This window comes from Micropterus salmoides, unplaced genomic scaffold (assembly GCF_014851395.1).
Source record: "Micropterus salmoides isolate LMB-PRFRI ecotype aquatic unplaced genomic scaffold, ASM1485139v1 Ms_hic_scaffold_20, whole genome shotgun sequence".
Taxonomy (NCBI): domain Eukaryota; kingdom Metazoa; phylum Chordata; class Actinopteri; order Centrarchiformes; family Centrarchidae; genus Micropterus; species Micropterus salmoides.
In genome coordinates, this window is record NW_024041151.1 from 8,851,514 (window position 1) to 8,869,123 (window position 17,610).

The window sequence follows — 17,610 nt, forward strand, 5'->3', positions numbered from 1 at the left end:
CATGGTTCCTACATGTTAACATATAATTTAGATAAATAATGAAGACATGTCAAACAAAGACACAGATATGTACAAGACCAAAGTAAATGTCTTTTCGGTTCCAGTGTTCTTAAAGTCTCGCCCGTTGCTAGCTGAAAGGCCGAAGTTGTAACTTATCCCTCGTTTAAAAATGGCGGATGTGTTTATCGCGAGATCTGGCAACTGATGTATCCTAACTTTGAGGTCTCGCGTTGCCAGTAGTCACGTCTCAGTAGGGCTACAGCTGCCATCTAGCGGTTGAAAATAATAATTGCATTTTGTTTTAAATTAAAGTGAAAGATAATGTAGTGAACGTCACTTGACTTGGACTTGTTGGTCCTTGACTTGAGACTTGACTCGGACTTGCCATCATGATCGGTCTGGACTTGGGACTCGACTTGGGACTTGAGTGCTAAGACTTGAGACTTGACTCGGACTTGTAAAACGATGACTTGGTCTCACCTCTGGTAATTCTGTATTGCATCTCTAGCTTCTTTTTTACTTTTTAGATTTGCAAAGTGACTGAAATATTGTTTTTCCTTGTTGATATTGCAGCTTTCACTTGTGTTACTTAATTTTCACTTAGCAAGCAATTTAATTGGCTTCTTTACAAAACGCTCACATAAACAGTCCTTTATAGATATTTTTACCCAATCCTCAAGAGCTCCCCATTGACCCCAGGGCCCTGGGCACATGCTTAATTTGCCCATGAGGTATTCCCTCTATGTAAACCTTTCATCCCACTAAAAGTTGCACATTAATTGAAAAATACGTTTTTCAGGCGTTTCCACGTGTTCATGGAGCATTTGCTAAAGTGCACATTTTGGCTACCCACACACATGAATGGGATGACAATACTTTACTGATACAGCTCTTCGAAACTTTTAAAATTTTATTTGACCTACAAAAACACAAATTCTGATAATATAAAGTCTGTGGGGTGTTTGTGATATTCAGAAAAAGTGTCATCATTGTACAATTGTTTCTTTGTAATGCTAGTGTTCGTGAACTAAATGTTTTTGTGCCAGTGTACTTGAAATTCTGACAGTGGGCACTGCACCAAAGTTGGCTCACAGCCTTGCTCTGTTCCCGGGGGCTATGGTAACATACAGTTGAACACAGGAGCTCCCTTTCACACAGACTCTTGTGCTACCTTCTTATTTTTCTCTGGGCTCTTGTCATTTGATTGTCTCAAGTTTTGCAAATCAACAAAACAATGGCCTTTCTTTCAATGCCAAAGACAAACCTAGTTCATCAAATAATATCTGGCATCTTCTAGCTCCACATCCTATTCCATTCTATCTCAGCTACTCTGTTTCTGTCTGCCTCCTGAACTCCACTGCACCAAACTTCCCCTCTCATCAGGATTGTGAAGAAGATGTTTGTATTCACCACTGGATTCTCTCAATGGGGTTCATTTTGATTTTCCTGTTCGCTCATCACCATCACATTCTGTATCTTCTGTGATGATTGCAATGCTGATGACACCCAACTCTAGCCTTCTTTTCCTTTTTAAAACACTGCTCACCGTGCACATCATGCTTCTGTGGTCGACATCCCCAGCTGGAAGTCTGCCTTCCAACTCAAGCTCAATCTTGACATTACTGAGTGGCAATTCCTCTGTAGATAAACATGCCCTCTGCTCTTACTCACCATTCACATCACCACGATGTCTCCTGTCAAGACTAACAAGTGTGTCTGGTGGTGTGCCTTGACAACTGTCAGGGGCCAAGAAATTAGGTTTGAGGAGTTTCTGGTAGGGTAAAAACAAAGATGTCATTTGTCTAGAAGAATCAGTAGTCAGTATTTCATCCAGGATTTTCAGTCAAACTATTTGAAGTTGGTTTCACTCACTTTTATTGTTGATGAAACCAACATGTCTTAAAATCAAGTATTCAAGCACATGAGTTAGCATGTTCCATTATGTTGGATGTAAACATCATCGCAAACATCCCAAAAAGGGAGAGACTAGTGTGTTTGAACTTACTTCTAAAAAATAAATGATTGGCCAAAGTATGGCCATATGTTGTGAAATATTATACTATTTACTTCACTTGAAATATTGACATGATATTTTAATATTATTATATTAATTTTTTTTTTTTTTTGTCAAGTCAAATCAATCTTATTTATATAGCACATTTAAAAATACAGGAGTTGACCCAAAGTGCTTTCCAAGAACACAACACACACAAATCCAATATAAACGAAGAACAAAGAGTATTAAGCCTTAAAGGCAACACAAGTATATACATTGTGTATCCAAATACACAATAAAACACTAGTACACAAATACACATCAATAACAGGAATATGGAGTACTCGGTAAAAATTAAATTCAAAGAAGCTAAAATGAAATGAATAAGAACAACGTCAGATTAAAATGGTGAGAGAGAACCATTAAAAATAAGGGACAGAATCAGGTAAAAGCCAGAGAAAAAAGGTACATCTAAATTAGATTTGGAGTTATAAATGGTGTGGCAGGACTTGATGTCAGACGGAAAACTATTCCAAAGCTTGAAAAAAAAAATCACTGTTGGAAGAATCAACTGGGGCAATTGATTCTTCCAACAGTGATTTTTTTTCAGTGGTTTTTATAAGGTACAGGATATGCTTGATGTTCAGGAACACATTACTAACATTTTCACAATTAAGTAATTTATAAATCTTTTATGTATCTGCTCGATGTACAGATTCAATGCAATTCTAGAATAAAAGACAAGAAGAAGAAATAATATGAGGTGTTAAAGATAATAAGTATGTGCTTGTATGTGCTTTCTGAGTGTATTTGTTTATACATTTTCTCCTAAATGTTCTTCTGTGTGTGTTACATGTTGTCAAGAACACACACCTTCCTGTATATGTGGTGTGAGTATCGATGTCCCATCAGTCCTTGAACACTGACCCAATGTCCTGTACATGAATTGGCCATTTCTCCAGGCTCTGACAGCTGGGGAGCAGGCGTATAGCTGTCTGCGCCGGTAGACAGCTGCTCCTTTCCCTCGTCCTACCCTCTAACAGTAGAGCCCTGTGCTGCATCCACCTCTCCTGAATGTCAGCACTCATGTAACTACCTCGCACTCACATCACAAGCTCTGTGCATTTCTCTTCAGCCCCTCCACTCACACTCTTTCACCCAGAAGACAGGCCTGTTTATCTGTCGCACATTTGCACCTCTCCTTTGTTTATGTTTCCCATCGTCTCTACTTTCTACGGCTGGCAGGTTATAAACTTCCCTACTGCAGATTGAGAACTTTGCTGTATGGTAAACATCTTGCCAGATTCCCACATATGCAGACATGAGTCATAATTCATCACCTTATATTATATACTAAAACATCACTCTCAAAAAACAACCAAGTCTTTCATACTGTAACTATTGATTTGAAACCCTTGCTTTCCTAAAGTTATAAGTGAAGAAAAATATGTAGAGATACAGAATTTGTCTTTAAAGATACAATGAAAGCATTTGTGTTATTTGGTGGGTGTGATAGTCTAACCTCATAGTTAGGAATGCAGCCTGTGTGTATTTTTGTTATGAAGGAAAATTATCTTGTGGGCGTAAATAAGCACCTTGGACATGGTTGAACTTGCGCTCAGAAGAATGACACCATGTCAAGTCCAGTCGAGGTATGCAGAGGAATGCTTATGCAGGAGGCACCTCAACTAAGTTAGGCTCCCACATCCTGACACGGAGGAAGGGTTGATCCTGTCGGCTTGTCTTCACAGGAGAAGGCTGGATGAGCTTCAGTCACACTCTGCTTGCAACATGACTGATCTCAGAGGGCAGAGGGCAGCGCTGTAAAGGCTCTGAGTGGAATAAAGATGCATCAACGCAGCAGTGTGGATTGATTTATCCTTCTGCATTAATAAGGAACAGTGAAAGAAGCAGGATAAAAGAAAATGGAAATATCAATCAGGCATAATAGAAACAAATGAATCCCGTCACATTAAAGGTGTTTTTTCAATTATAGCAAATGATCAATTAATGTATAGTAAAGTCACTGATTAATACATACCTCCATATATAATAAGTAAGACATGACTGCATGTTTAACGGATTAGATATATGTCTCTTGGCAAAATATGTCTGATGTTGCTGTAGGATGGCACAAAAGCTAATCCAATTAAACATTGCCAAACATATTTGCTTTTATGCATGAGCATGTCTTTCATCTTTTCATTTCATTATTGGATGTTACATGCCTCTTTATAACATGGTGTGTCACAGAACTGTGCAGATATTTCTCAATTTCTCACCACAGATATTTGGTTTGATTTCACTAATCAACAAAAATCTGCTGCAATGCAGACACAACCTACACCCAGGTTTACTTTGCACTAAGGTTGATATTAAAAGCTTATACAGCCAATTTCTCCTATCCAGACTTGAAACTTTCAAACGGAGATTGTGAAGCACTGCTTTACAGCCTGATGTTAGGCTACTGTCCAAATATGATCTGAAAGCTCATTCTTTTGTTTTTAATTGCTTTATTTGGAATTGGAATGCTGCAGTGCTGTCTGTTGCTGTGAGTTTGCTAGGATTTTTATCAATGTTAGCATCGTGCCTCTAGGCATGGTTCGAATTACGTGGGGGATTGGGGGGGTCTGACCCCCCTGGTTAAGACTTTAACCACCCCAAAAGAGACAAAACCAACAGTTCAAGGGGGTCTTTCTTACCTGTGTTTGTAACTATTACAATATATTTCCCATACTCATGCCTTATATTCAAGAATCTTGAAATACGATTTCTGACCGTGCCATTTTCTAATATTGACATTAGTTGAACGTCTTGTCTGTCTGCATCACAGCTGCGCCAGTCCAGTGCAACACACGCTAATGGAGACGCAGCAGGCTAATGTCAGTAGTTAACTATCTAGCTGCTTTAATACACTTAACTTTCCTACCTTACTTAAAATGAGCTATCTGATGTTAGCTAGCTGAGAGCGCACCCTATCATTTCATTATGTAATTTCATATTTTATGTAATAGTCAGCTAACACTGGTGTTTAGGCATGATCAGTGGGTTTTGGGGATTAGTTATTGTAGAGATACATCAATATAGAGTTAATTTTTTCATTTGAAGCCTTTTGTGAGTCCTTTCACAATAAACATGGCATTTGTTTAACTCGCTTTATTGGATGCAGATTATATCATTCACAGTCAACATGAGCAAGAGGAAAGGAGATTTTTGCTAAAAACAGTAAGTTGAAACTGTAAATTTGGGAATTTAGGAATTAGAGATAATAATGCAGACTTTATTATGTGTCTTTAGTTCTGTATCAACACTGTGTGGGTTTGTTTTGAGCGGTCATGATGGTCTGCTGTTGTATGTCTGACTTGCTGGCAGTTTTTCTCTAGAATACTTGGTGACCTCTGACTACAAATGTTGTTGTGTGGTAAGGGGCACCCATGAACTGGTGTAATGAATTTAATTTATCATCATCTACAGTCTGATGACATTAGTTAAATAAGGAAGATATTGTAAGCATTGTAAGATTTTAGTTCACTGAAGCCTGCGCCTGTGCTGTACTGGGTTTTCTTTTGGACCTGGAAAAAACGTTGGGGGAGCCTCAAAAGGAGTGGACTGAGGCTGGAGTTACTGCATCAAGAGCCACCACACACAGACGGGTCCTGGACATGGGCTTCAAATGTCGTATTCCTCTTGTCAAGCCGCTCCTGAACAACAAACAACGTCAGAAGCGTCTTACCTGGGCTAAAGAAAAAAAGAACTGGTCTGTTTCTCAGTGGTCCAAAGTCCTCTTTTCTGATGAGCAAATTTTTGCATCTCATTTGGAAACCAAGGTCCCAGAGTCTGGAGGAAGAATGGAGAGGCACACAATCCAAGATGCTTGAAGTCCAGTGTGAAGTTTCCACAGTCTGTGTTGGTTTGGGGAGCCATGTCATCTGCTGGTGTTGGTCCACTGTGCTTTATTAAGTCCAGAGTCAGCGCAGCCATCTACCAGGACATTTTAGAGCACTTTATGCTTCCTTTAGCAGACGAGCTTTATGGAGATGCTGACTTCATTTTCCAGCAGGGCTTGGCACCTGCCCACACTGCCAAAAGTACCAAAACCTGGTTCAATGACCATGGGATTACTGTGCTTGATTGGCCAGCAAACTCGCCTGACCTGAACCCCATAGAGAATCTATGAGGCATTGCCAAGAGAAATATGAAAGACATGAGACCGAACAATGCAGAAGAGCTGAAGGCCGCTATTGAAGCATCCTGGTCTTCCATAACGCCTCAGCAGTGCCACAGGCTGATAGCATCCATGCCACGTCGCATTGAGGCAGTAATTCATGCAAAAGGGTCCCAAACCAAGTACTGAGTACATATGCATGATTATACTTTTCAGAGGGATCACATTTCTGCATTTAAAATCCTTTTTTTTTAATTGATTTTATGTAATATTCTAATCTTCTGAGATTTTGAATTTGGGGTTTTCATAAGCTGTACGCAATAATCATCGAAATTATATCAAATAAAGGCTTGAAATATCTCACTTTGCATGTAATGAGTCTATATAATATATTAGTTTCACCTTTTAAGTTGAATTACTGAAATAAATGATATGCTAATTTTTCAAGTTTCACCTGTATATCTAAAAAAACTGTTAGATGTTTTGCAAAGAAAGACATGCATGTCCGCCTCAGGATAAATTGTCATGACTTATGTTGATCCCTCTTCATTTCATGTGGCACCATCATCAGCTCAGTTTTTGGAGTTTGTCCAATACTAGTTCAAAACTAATGACAAAACTAATGACATTCCCACCAGCCTGCACCAGTACCAACTGTTCTTTGTGTACATACTGCAAATAGAAAGTGTTTGCATACTAATACACTAAACTAAGATGATGAACATGATAAACATTATACCTGCTATCTGCATGTTAGATTGTCATTGTAAGTGTGCTAGCATGTTGATTTAATGCAAAGCTCCTCTGTGCCTAACTACAGCCTCTCAGAGCCGCCAGCATGGCTGTAGATTTTAAACTGATAAAATGTAGATCTGTCAGCAATTAAGTATATATTACTGCTCCTGAATAATTAGGGCATTTAACACAGTTGGTAAATTATCAAATAAATAACACATAGTATTAGCAAACTTGAATTCACAGTTTTCTTGTGTTTCTGGCATTGTTGTCCCCTTGAACATATTCAAAACCCATAATCTTCTAAATCAGCAAAACACACATACATAATTTACATTGTCCCCTGCCCACACATAAAGAATGATTGAAGAAAAATGAGCACTCACAACATTAAAAATGCTTGTATGTCAGGCTGTGTCTTTAAACCTTGATCTCATATGCAAATCCTACCCAGAGGTCATGTGTCTTTCACGCATGTGACAGCATGTTTCCTCAATTAGAGCTACTTCGAATTCTTTAAAATGAAGATATCTTACGTATGTGTGTGGTTGTGTGTGCAAATATGTGTGAGACAGTGATTTCTTATTTTGTTCGGTGGCTTTGTGTGTGACAGTTTAGTGATTTGTTTGGTGCCAATAGCCCAGTACCAACTGGTTGATCCAGCTTTTTTAGATCTCTCATTAACAGGAAGTGCTTTTATGTGAGCATGACACACTGCCACAGTACTGGCTTATCCCTTTCAAGTGTGCACTAAAACCTTCATGTGTAAATGTCTGCATTGGTGTGAAAAAAACACACAGGTCATCATAATTGTGTGCAAGATTTCCAAGATGATCGTGATTTATTGTGGAGGCCATTTGACTGCACATCCCCCACTCTTTAATTTTTCTTTTTGCACTCTCTCTTACCCTGCATGGCCCTAACTCTCACGTGTGAATTTGGAATGTAAATGATCACTCCCGTGAGTCAAAAGGAAATCGTCATCATTTTCATGCAATTCTCAATATGCAAATTTCAAGGCAAATATCAGGATCTTCCAGCCAGCAGACACACAATTAAGCAACTTAGATTCCTCAATGGACTTGGCAGTGGAAAAAGATGATAATTAATTTTTTTTAATTTCTGAGAATGGATCTTCTCATACAGTTAGTAATATACAGTAAGTTTTAATGAAGCACATAATGTACTTGTAACTATAAAACATTCTTTGTTTTTGCCTCCTGAGAGTGAGAAATGAGAACTCATTTTTATGGTACTGCAGCCGAAGGAGAAAGGATTGAATGCTTGTGTTTGCTGTCACTTGTGTTTATGTGCTGGTGTGAAGAATGTCTTGCTCCCTGGTCAGTGTAAGTCTCAGGTGCAGGGAGGTATGTGGTTATGTGTTTATGGAGCTTCCTGCTGAGTAGATTGGGGTAATTACACATCTAAAGCCCCTCATATAACAACACGCTCTTTGTCCTGCCAACAGGGTGCCTAGCTGGGGATGGGGTCATGAAGTGCACTCAGACAACAACAGTCCATGGATCAGATTTAAAAGTCTGCCATTAGATTCAAGACACACAAACAGAACAAACACCATGTGAGTAAACATAAAAAATGTGTGGAGGTGCTTTATGTGTACATAGTGATGCGGGTAAAAGTTATTTTTTGTTTGGTCGGTAAAACTAAGTTTAAGAACCAGTTCCCTCTTCTCAGTTTTTCTTCCACAGGGTAGGAGTACTATCTTAAAAGGGTGATTTCAGATCAGTCGATCCATTGTAAATTTTCCATTAATGCATAACATTGTCTTTGCTTTCTGTCCTGGAGCCCGCCAGTGGGTGGCATTCGAAGAGCAAATGTCAGAGATGGGGGTTGTATTCAAAACAGGAAAGTAAAAACATTGAGGAATTCACTGAAAATGAATGATTTTAGTTTACATTCCCCAAAGACTTTACTTTTTTTTTTCTAAAAGGTCAGGTTAGCACTGTAGAAGGACATGTCACGAAGTAGCACTTCAGTTTTTCCCACCATAACAAAACACACTGTCAGTGCTTGGTTGAAATAGACACTCAGCCTACATCCTGACATCAGCTATAGCACCCACCAACAAAGCAGAAGCACAAACCCACATGGAATCACATCGCTAAGTCTGATGATTTGCATTTGTGAAATTTCATGAAAACACAGCAAATGCATTACTGTACTGAATCCATTTCAATCAGGAGAGACGAGTTTGCAGATGATAATAACTCACTGCTGTCTGTTATTCAAGATTACATTTCAAGATTACATTATATTTTATTATGGCCCATTTAGGTTGCTTACTAATGAATGTCATGTCACTTGCTTTATGCTTTCAGTACACACTATAATGGCATCGATAATACTGTCTATCTATGGAAAATGTTTGACAGTGACCCTACATCAAAAATAATTACTGCACCCAGAAAACTGCCTCACCAGTACTACTATTAGCATCCATTCACAACCAGAAAAACAGGAATTATACTACAGGGTGATGCTTTAATATCTGCTGTGGTACATAGCCAGATAACTGTTGGGAAATAGAATTGAAATAAGGCTGAAGGAATATAAATATAATACAACTGTTGGCTGAAAATGTAGTCATTGAATGACACAGGGCAACAAAGACGAAGACGCAACAATGTTATCCAGGCAATATGAACATTTCCTGCCGGCTTGTAGCCCTCTGATAGTGAGGGGATGAAGTGTAAAAAAGACTTAATCTGACACAATGCCTCCTTAACTATAACAGTGAGCTGATGCAGCTTTAAAGCACCTTCACCCTCCATATCATCTCCCTGAAGTGCAACAAAGACCAGCGCTTCCTGCACAAAAAGCTTTACCCTCTGCCATCATGGAGAATGCGCAATGCAGTGCATTTTGTGCATCCTTAGCTCTGCATTCATCTATACACAAGCGTATTTCATTGATTGTCTCTGCATGTGAAATGTGAAAATGTACATCGCATACAGTATGCATTAGTGGGTCTGCAAAGGGCCATGTATAGAAAGCATGTAGGCGTCAGCAAACAAAAGTATTCGATTTGCAGATGGATGCATGGAGAGTGCCTGTGAAAATGTGACTCCAATTTTGGTGATTTTCATGTTTTCACTTCAATCGAAGAATTACATGCTCCTCTGCGGCTTTAGAAACCTCTACCACATTTGGTCTTATGAAACCCTTTGAAATCCCACTGGATAAACTGGAAAATATGCTTGGTGTTCATGCTTAAAACATGACAATTTTTCCTTACTCCTGAAATGTTTGATTTTTGGAGAGTTTTCCCTCAACAGCAGTGTAATGTGCTATTCCAAGCTCTTTAAAATTGGATGAAGGACATGTATGAACTGATAGTTACTGTTAGAACATATTTACAGACAGAGACAAATGTGGCACGCACAGAGAAATGAGACAGAACATGACTTTCTGTTTAATACTGTACGTACAAGTTTAAACAGAAAAAAAATCAGAAATTAGATTTGTGAGAAAATAAAACAGTTGAGGATATTTGTTTAATGATTGCAGGCATCCTGTTTCACCACCCTTCCAGCTGTCCAGTGCATGGGTTGTTATGACAAGAAACATGTAGAGTTACGTCAGCAGTCCAAACTCGATACCATCATGGTACCTCTAATGGAAACACAATGATGCCCTTGCAATCTACTACACAGCTCCAAGGTCTCAGGTTTTAGGGTCAGTAGGTGAAAATGGTCCTGATAGGTTTTGCAGAAATGTAAGAGCTGATGAGAGTAGATGAAAATAAGAGGAGAGCAAAAGCAATAAGAAAGTAGAAAAGAAAAGAAAAGAAAATGGGGCGATGGCGTTTACTGATGTGGAAGGAGCGATCTTCGTATTCATTACCCCCCACTTCTGGGCAGGTGGCTCTCACAATAAGACCCGCTGAGTGAAGTACTTGTGTGAGATTAATAGTTGTGATAAGGCTGTAATGAAAGACCGAAGGGGGAGCAATAAAAAGGGGGGGGGGGGGGGGGGGGGGTGATGCACTACGAGAGAGAGGGGACAGGAGAAAAGGGGCAGACATTAAGAGGGAAACCCACCTGGCCGCCCGCCAGCAGGATGTCAGCGGTCTTTAGATTAGTGGCTATACATTACCCCAGCCTATTAAAATATTACGCACACTGATTGATGCTGACAGCCTGACCAGAGGGTGGTGACTGTGTGGGCAAATGTGTCTGTCTTCATTTAGGCCCCGGTGCCTCCAAATCCCGTGTCTATTGCCAAAGTCCTGCACACAACATGACTGTGGATTTCTTGAGTGTTTCATAGACAGATGTTTATGAGAAGCACTCTTAAAATCAACAAAGAGAAATTACATGACTGGCGTGCTTCCCTTCCCTACAAAGGAGATTAATTTCTTTGTGGCAATCAATTTGCAAGCACATCGTCCTGCTTAATCACTGCGGTTCCTCTTGCTGTTAGGAGCTGAAGTCCTCGGGGATGCTGGCACTGCAGCAACTCCAATGACACATGACCGTCCTCTCTTATAATAAACTCTAGGGATGCCCTCCATCCACCACCACCGTTATACTTACACACACCCGTTTGAACTTGAAAGCTCTGTTGGCCAGATCAGTATAATTACAGGCAGCCAGGCAGGCAGCGTGGTAATTGAATGCACAGCAAGTTGAGAAATGGTGATGGACAGATTCCCATTAAGTAAATCCACTATATTGCAGTTCTCCCTAAGGCAAGTTATGTTCAAACAGAGCCAAATCCACCTACAGAGTAGTTTGACGCCCACACTGACAAAGTAAACCAAAAGAGTGACAGTATCACTCAGAGCAAGTTTCCAGTAAGAGTGGCCGGCATCATCCTTTCTGTATCCTTCATCCTTGATCAGACAGATGTCCCCTGCATTAGGTGAATTTCTGCTGAGGGGGTATGTGCTTGTGAGTGTGCCTTAGTACCGAGAAAGTTGAGGCTGAAGGAAGCAGTGCCCTCCATTAAACACAGACACCATCTTCAGCGCACCCCTTCACTCTGAACACTTTAACATGTCACCGTTTGATGAGATGTGCTTGTTTGAACCTCCGACCTTGTCCTGTGCGAATCCATTCCAGCTGAGTGACCCCGCTCAAGGCTAGGTGGTTCAAGGGAAGGCGTGCAGCACATAGAAGGTGCTGTCACATCGGCTGTGAAGGGCATCTCATTTACCGCTCCACTGTAGATTAAATTCTGGGGCCTGTCATGTACAATGGCTGTATTATAATCTAGACAGAACGTTGATTAATGTGAGACGAGACCAATGGAGAAGAAAGCCCAATTTGATTAAAGATCCAGTGGGGGTAGACAAAATAATGCACACCACAAAAGTGGGTCATATGTCAAATACAATCAGATTTGTCAACATCTTCTATATGTGATATCTCTGTTTTATCTTGAACTGTTGTTCCAGTTTTACAATGCAGTTGTGTTGCCTGCCTGTGAAAAAAAAACAAGTTTCAGGGACAATGTCCTCACCAGAAAAACAACAATATTGGTTGTTAAGTCGATCACTAGGAATGACAAAGGTGCTGTGGTGTAGTTTTAGTGTCATAAACTTAACCAAACTTTAACAATTATGGTGGCAAATAAGAACATGTCTTAAATAAATGCTGGATCAGAAAATGATCAAATAAGTTGTTTTCGAAGACAACAGCCTCTTTAGTTGTTTACGTTGGTGGACCTTTTGGTTTCAAGACGGTTTTGTAGCTGACATGCTTCTGACTTACTTTCGTCCGCTGATTAACTTACCTCAGTGTCCCTTTTCTTGAGGTGTTACAGCACATTATTTTCTCCAGCCTGCGTTAGTCATATGTGGTTATCAGGAAGGTCGGTATCTAAAAAAAAACCTCAATGGTTTTGTTTGTTCATATATGAATATGTGTGTGGTTAAATATACAGAATGTGTCGGTCTACACACTTGTGTTGAAACCCACCTGTGGAGCCTGTCTGAAACTGTATTCCAGTGTGTGACAATAGTAAGGTGATAGTAGTGAGTCTCTCCTGTTTCCCTGTGGGTCCCATTTGAAGCGACATCATTAAACTCTTGAGCAGCCACAACAGAAGCTCAACATAACAAAATATACATTAATTTGATAAGTTTAGCATGTATTTTTCCTCATCCTTATTTTGAGTATTGTTCTGCAAGTTGTCACTCATCCCTTCCATCGGTAACTTAACACTCATCTAATTATGTTAAAAGCAGCTGCTATATTCACAGTAACAGAAATCAGTCACTATTCCAGTTAGAGATTACTGATTAGTATTGTGAGCCGCAGAAATTGAAGTTTCATATGTGTGTCTGCAAGTTTATTATGTATATCTGTGTTTGTGTGACTGTGTGAGTATCCATGTTTGTGTATGTGTGTGTTCCTGTAGAACAGATGCTGTTTCCTCAGACTGCCTTGTGTGTCCTATGGGAGTCCTTCATGTTTATTTCAGCAGTTCTAGTATTGCAGAAGTATCACCTTACATAGTCCTTGGGACACAAGAGTCTTACACTTACTTCACTGTGTTTTTCATTGTGTGAACACAAACAGAAGCACGAGACATTGTGCACAACAGGCAATGATGGAAAGTAACTAAGTATAATTTTCAGGTAGTTGTACTGTACTTGAGCATTTTTTTCTCTGCTATTTTATACTTCGATTCTATTACATTTCATAACTTTAGTTACTAGTTAGAGATTCAGATTAATGATAAAATATTAATCCCTGGGGGGAATTTCACAAGCTGCCCAGCAGTAAATAAAGTAATTAAAAGGAGACCTCCTTTACTAGCTTATTATTAAATGAACCATTCTACATTATGAGTACTTTGAGTGTGTATCAGAGTGTTTCTACATTGTAGCATTCCTACTTTTACTTAAGTAAAAGATCTAAGTACATTTTCCCACTTAGTGTAAGAGATCACTTTTGGCACAAGAAATGGAAAAATGCCTGCAGTGGTTCTTGATGACTGGCCTTTGCTGAATGTTGACATGTTTTTTTAAATCGTGCAAGATGTGAATCAGGTGGACCTTGGAAGAAAGGGCTCTAAACAAAAACACAGATGAAACCTAAATTCCAAGCATAGCTCAGTCATTTGCTCATGAGTCACCACAGTGGGTGCGCACACATTAAAGGCTACAGTTAAATCCCTCCTTGCCATTCAAGAGTCTGAGCTACTGTCACGACTCACAGGGAAAAGGGACACGCTGAATTTTAGCTTCAATGTAGAAACTGCATTTAATTCAGAATGTCTGTCTCATCATCTTAAATCATGACATAGGGCCCTAAAGAACTTGCCTGATTGAAATACTGCTGAGGTTTCAGCACAAAGTTAATTCTATAGTTACATAATGCTGGAGATACTGCAGGAAATCTTTTATTCACAGAGAAGATGACAAAGAGCATTTAAAGACTATACAGGTGATTTTGCAAGTTCAAGCTGTTCCGTACACTTTAACTTCAAACTGAAATTTGCTTTTTGTAATTAAATATAACCGGTTCATCGTCAGCTCCTGCACAGGACATTGCTACGTTGTTATTGAGGGGTTCTAGGAAGGTTTAAGCTGGCTGTCTTTCATGGGTCCAGTTGTCGACACAACAACACAACAAATGACCAGACTGTAAAAACTTACATCAGAAGTCTTTTAATCTCAGCACTCCGTTCATCACCCCCCACAGAGAAACACTGAATGTCATCACCCACCCCCACACAGATATAGCACCAAATTACAGTATCAACATTGTCAGTCGGAACCAAAACATTCACTCCCCTGAAATACTCTGGTGTAAGAGGCGCTTCTTTTACAATTACAAATGACAGAGACGCCATTCTCCCTATTATAAGTCAGTGTACCATCATTATGATTTTGAAGCTGTTAATATTTTAATATAAAAGTACTACATAACGTTGCTTTAATCAATTTCTCATTATGTTTTTCACAGTGTCCTAGTTTGCCTTCTGGGTTATTGAGAACGTAGTTCATGAATGGTCCGCTTTTCTGCAGCCTGCTGCTTTGCAAATCTCAGGTGCCAGAGTGTCCTTGAACACATCAACAAGGAGAGTGTTTTTTTAAATGGCACCTGCTTGCAACTTCATTAAAAAACAGAGTGTTGACTTTGATAGATTACCTATACTACAAGCAGAGTTCAAGGAGGTGCAGGTTGTTTTTCATAAAAAGTATGATGTGGAAAGGTTCTGCAATTACTATCACGTATCATTTACTGTCGTTAAGCTGTTTATTTACTTGTGATGTGATGACCTGTGACCTCTGTCATTTGTGGCAGTCCAGGTATGGTACATTATCACCTTGTGCAGTTTTAGCTAGTAGACTTTATCTTAAGAAGTCAGTCCCGCAGAATTAAGGAAATGACATTCAGTTTCAATTTTCGTAAAATGTTACACCACTTACGTAAGTTCTTGTACCATCTCACCCACTCTTTACATGTCGGCTATGAGACTATATTGCTTCAGCCTGGATTTACTTTAGTGATATTTCATGTTTGAGCTGTCTCTGTGAGGCCACTGTGCATCTGCTCTGTCTGTGTTTACCCAGATATAGAAGAGAGCTACGGTTAACTATCTGGAGACATCTGCTCCATTTCCAGCCAACTCAATCAGGTCAGAAGGAGTTTGCACTCCAAACTTGCGGGGGCCCTCAGATAGCAGATCAACTTCTACACTATACCTGAGGGACAGACAGGAGGAATTCACCCGAATTCAGACGACTCTAATTATAGTTTTTTTCCCTGAGTGGAATGCGGACGATGTGACCAAGTGTGCTGCTACGTATACTTTTGGTGACCAAAAAAATTAACATGGGTGAGCGGGAGACTCGAGGAGAGGGAGTGACAGAGGCAGGAAATGAAGGAGGGACTAAACTGACATAGATGAATGTGGGAAGCCTCCATTCATCTCTTATCCTTTCACTTACACATCCACTTGAAGACAAAGATAGAGAGAGGAACAAAGGAGATACGATTTGCCTTGAGTTTGGGAAAGCAACAAGTAACAACACCATATACACCATAAAGCATTTATTTTCATTAGCTTTGTTTGTTCACTTAAAATCACCAGACTGTCTACAATGACACCAGAGACAGCTGTTCGCAACCCGCCTCCTACCAGCTGTCATTGTTGGTGTCTTTATATCACGACCCCAATGTTTTTCTAAGATCTCAGATCAGATCTCTTTCATAATAATGATTTTAGTTATATGGGTCATTTTGGAAAGCAGAAAAACATCATCAAAGTCATCCTGGCACCAGATCAGAAAGTTTCATTTTTTCAAGCAATCCCTTCATATGGAGACTACAATGTTAAAAACAGGAGACAAAATCCACAGTCTGTCACTATCTTTGGAAGATACCTTCGAACTATGAATTTTATCCACCATTTCTTACAGTGTAGTGACTCTTCAAAGAAAGATTGTTGTGTGGCCAGTATGGACAGTACGAACGATTACAGGACCCATAATTCTTTCCATGTACAAACGAGTATATAAGTGTTATATTAAACCAGCCATAATGGGGGTTTTTTGCCACTTGGGGCAGCGGAAAATAGTTGTGCATTGACATACTTTTTAAGCTGATATGGCAAACTTTGCTTATTTACCCATCCAGCAGAGCAACATTATAATTCATTTAGGAGTCGTGTTACTGGCCATCTTTCAGGTCTGTTTTTCTTCTCTACCAACTCCTGAGAGAAATATCTGGCTCTTTAGCAGCTAAATGCTCCACCATGTTCACCAGCTAGACGGTGGGTTTCTCAGAGCTTGTTTACTGAAAACAGCTGCCTGTAGAGTGACAGCGAACCAAAACAGTAAAGTTGTGGACTTGACAACAGTGAGCTGAAACTCACAGCAAAGCAAGGAAGGTAGGTCATCATTGCCTCTTTGACCGCTTTCGCTTTGTCACATTGCTTTCTCATTGTCAGTTGATACACTGTAATAGTAAAAATATTGATTATATCCACTGTAAGATAGACTTGAAATAATGTGAACGAGTTTTTTACTTTGCTGTTCAGGAATGGCATTGATTAAACCCTTCCAGTTTATATTCTTTATAAACCAGCAGTAAACTCGGGCTTTGATTAGGTTTTGATTCTTCCTGCGTGTGAAGACTAGATGCAGCTGCTGCAGACGTGAAAGAGTAAAAGCTACATGATCTTTTTCTATACACTTTTTCTCTCTCTATGTATAACACAACACCTACACACCAACATCAGGCCCGCTGTACAGCTCAGCTTGTTTACTGATAGTAAGATGTTACAGAGAACATTACTGGGTCTCCTCTTATCTACCTCTGCTTTATTAGTATTCAGCCAACGCCTCAGTCTGGGAAGACCAAAGTGAAAGGATTATGTTGGAGCTTATTAGATTGAATCAGACTTAACAGGTTGTGTTTTGCCGGTGTCTTTGAAGACACAATACATCCTCAAAGATTCCCTGGCAAAGATAAGGCTGTTTTTTGCCTACTAAATTATCAATAACCTTTCATATCTGATCTCCTTCCAAAATGGTTGTTTGTTTTTTTAACAACACAGGCTCTGTTCTCTAACCTCACTCAACATTTCACATTTCACACACATTTCAAACACCACTCTCAGCCATAGTGACTTTCTTCCCATCAATAACAAAGCATTTTTTGTTGTGTTCCTGCTCTCTCTGCAGCTCTGTGGGTGTATGACTCTCTAGTGGCAATGGTTTATGTGGCCACAGTCT

The 17,610-nt window shown here is 39.6% G+C and overlaps 1 long non-coding RNA gene across 1 annotated transcript; it reads right to left on the bottom strand.

Annotated features, from left to right (window-relative positions):
- Nucleotides 1-11,007: 11,007 nt before the first annotated feature.
- LOC119915159 lies at nucleotides 11,008-12,961 on the bottom strand. The gene is made up of 3 exons (XR_005446902.1): nucleotides 12,839-12,961; nucleotides 12,654-12,739; nucleotides 11,008-12,341 (listed from the first exon to the last, which is right to left on the bottom strand). It is a non-coding gene; the product is annotated as an uncharacterized LOC119915159 (long non-coding RNA).
- Between the last annotated feature and the right edge of the window lie 4,649 nt (nucleotides 12,962-17,610).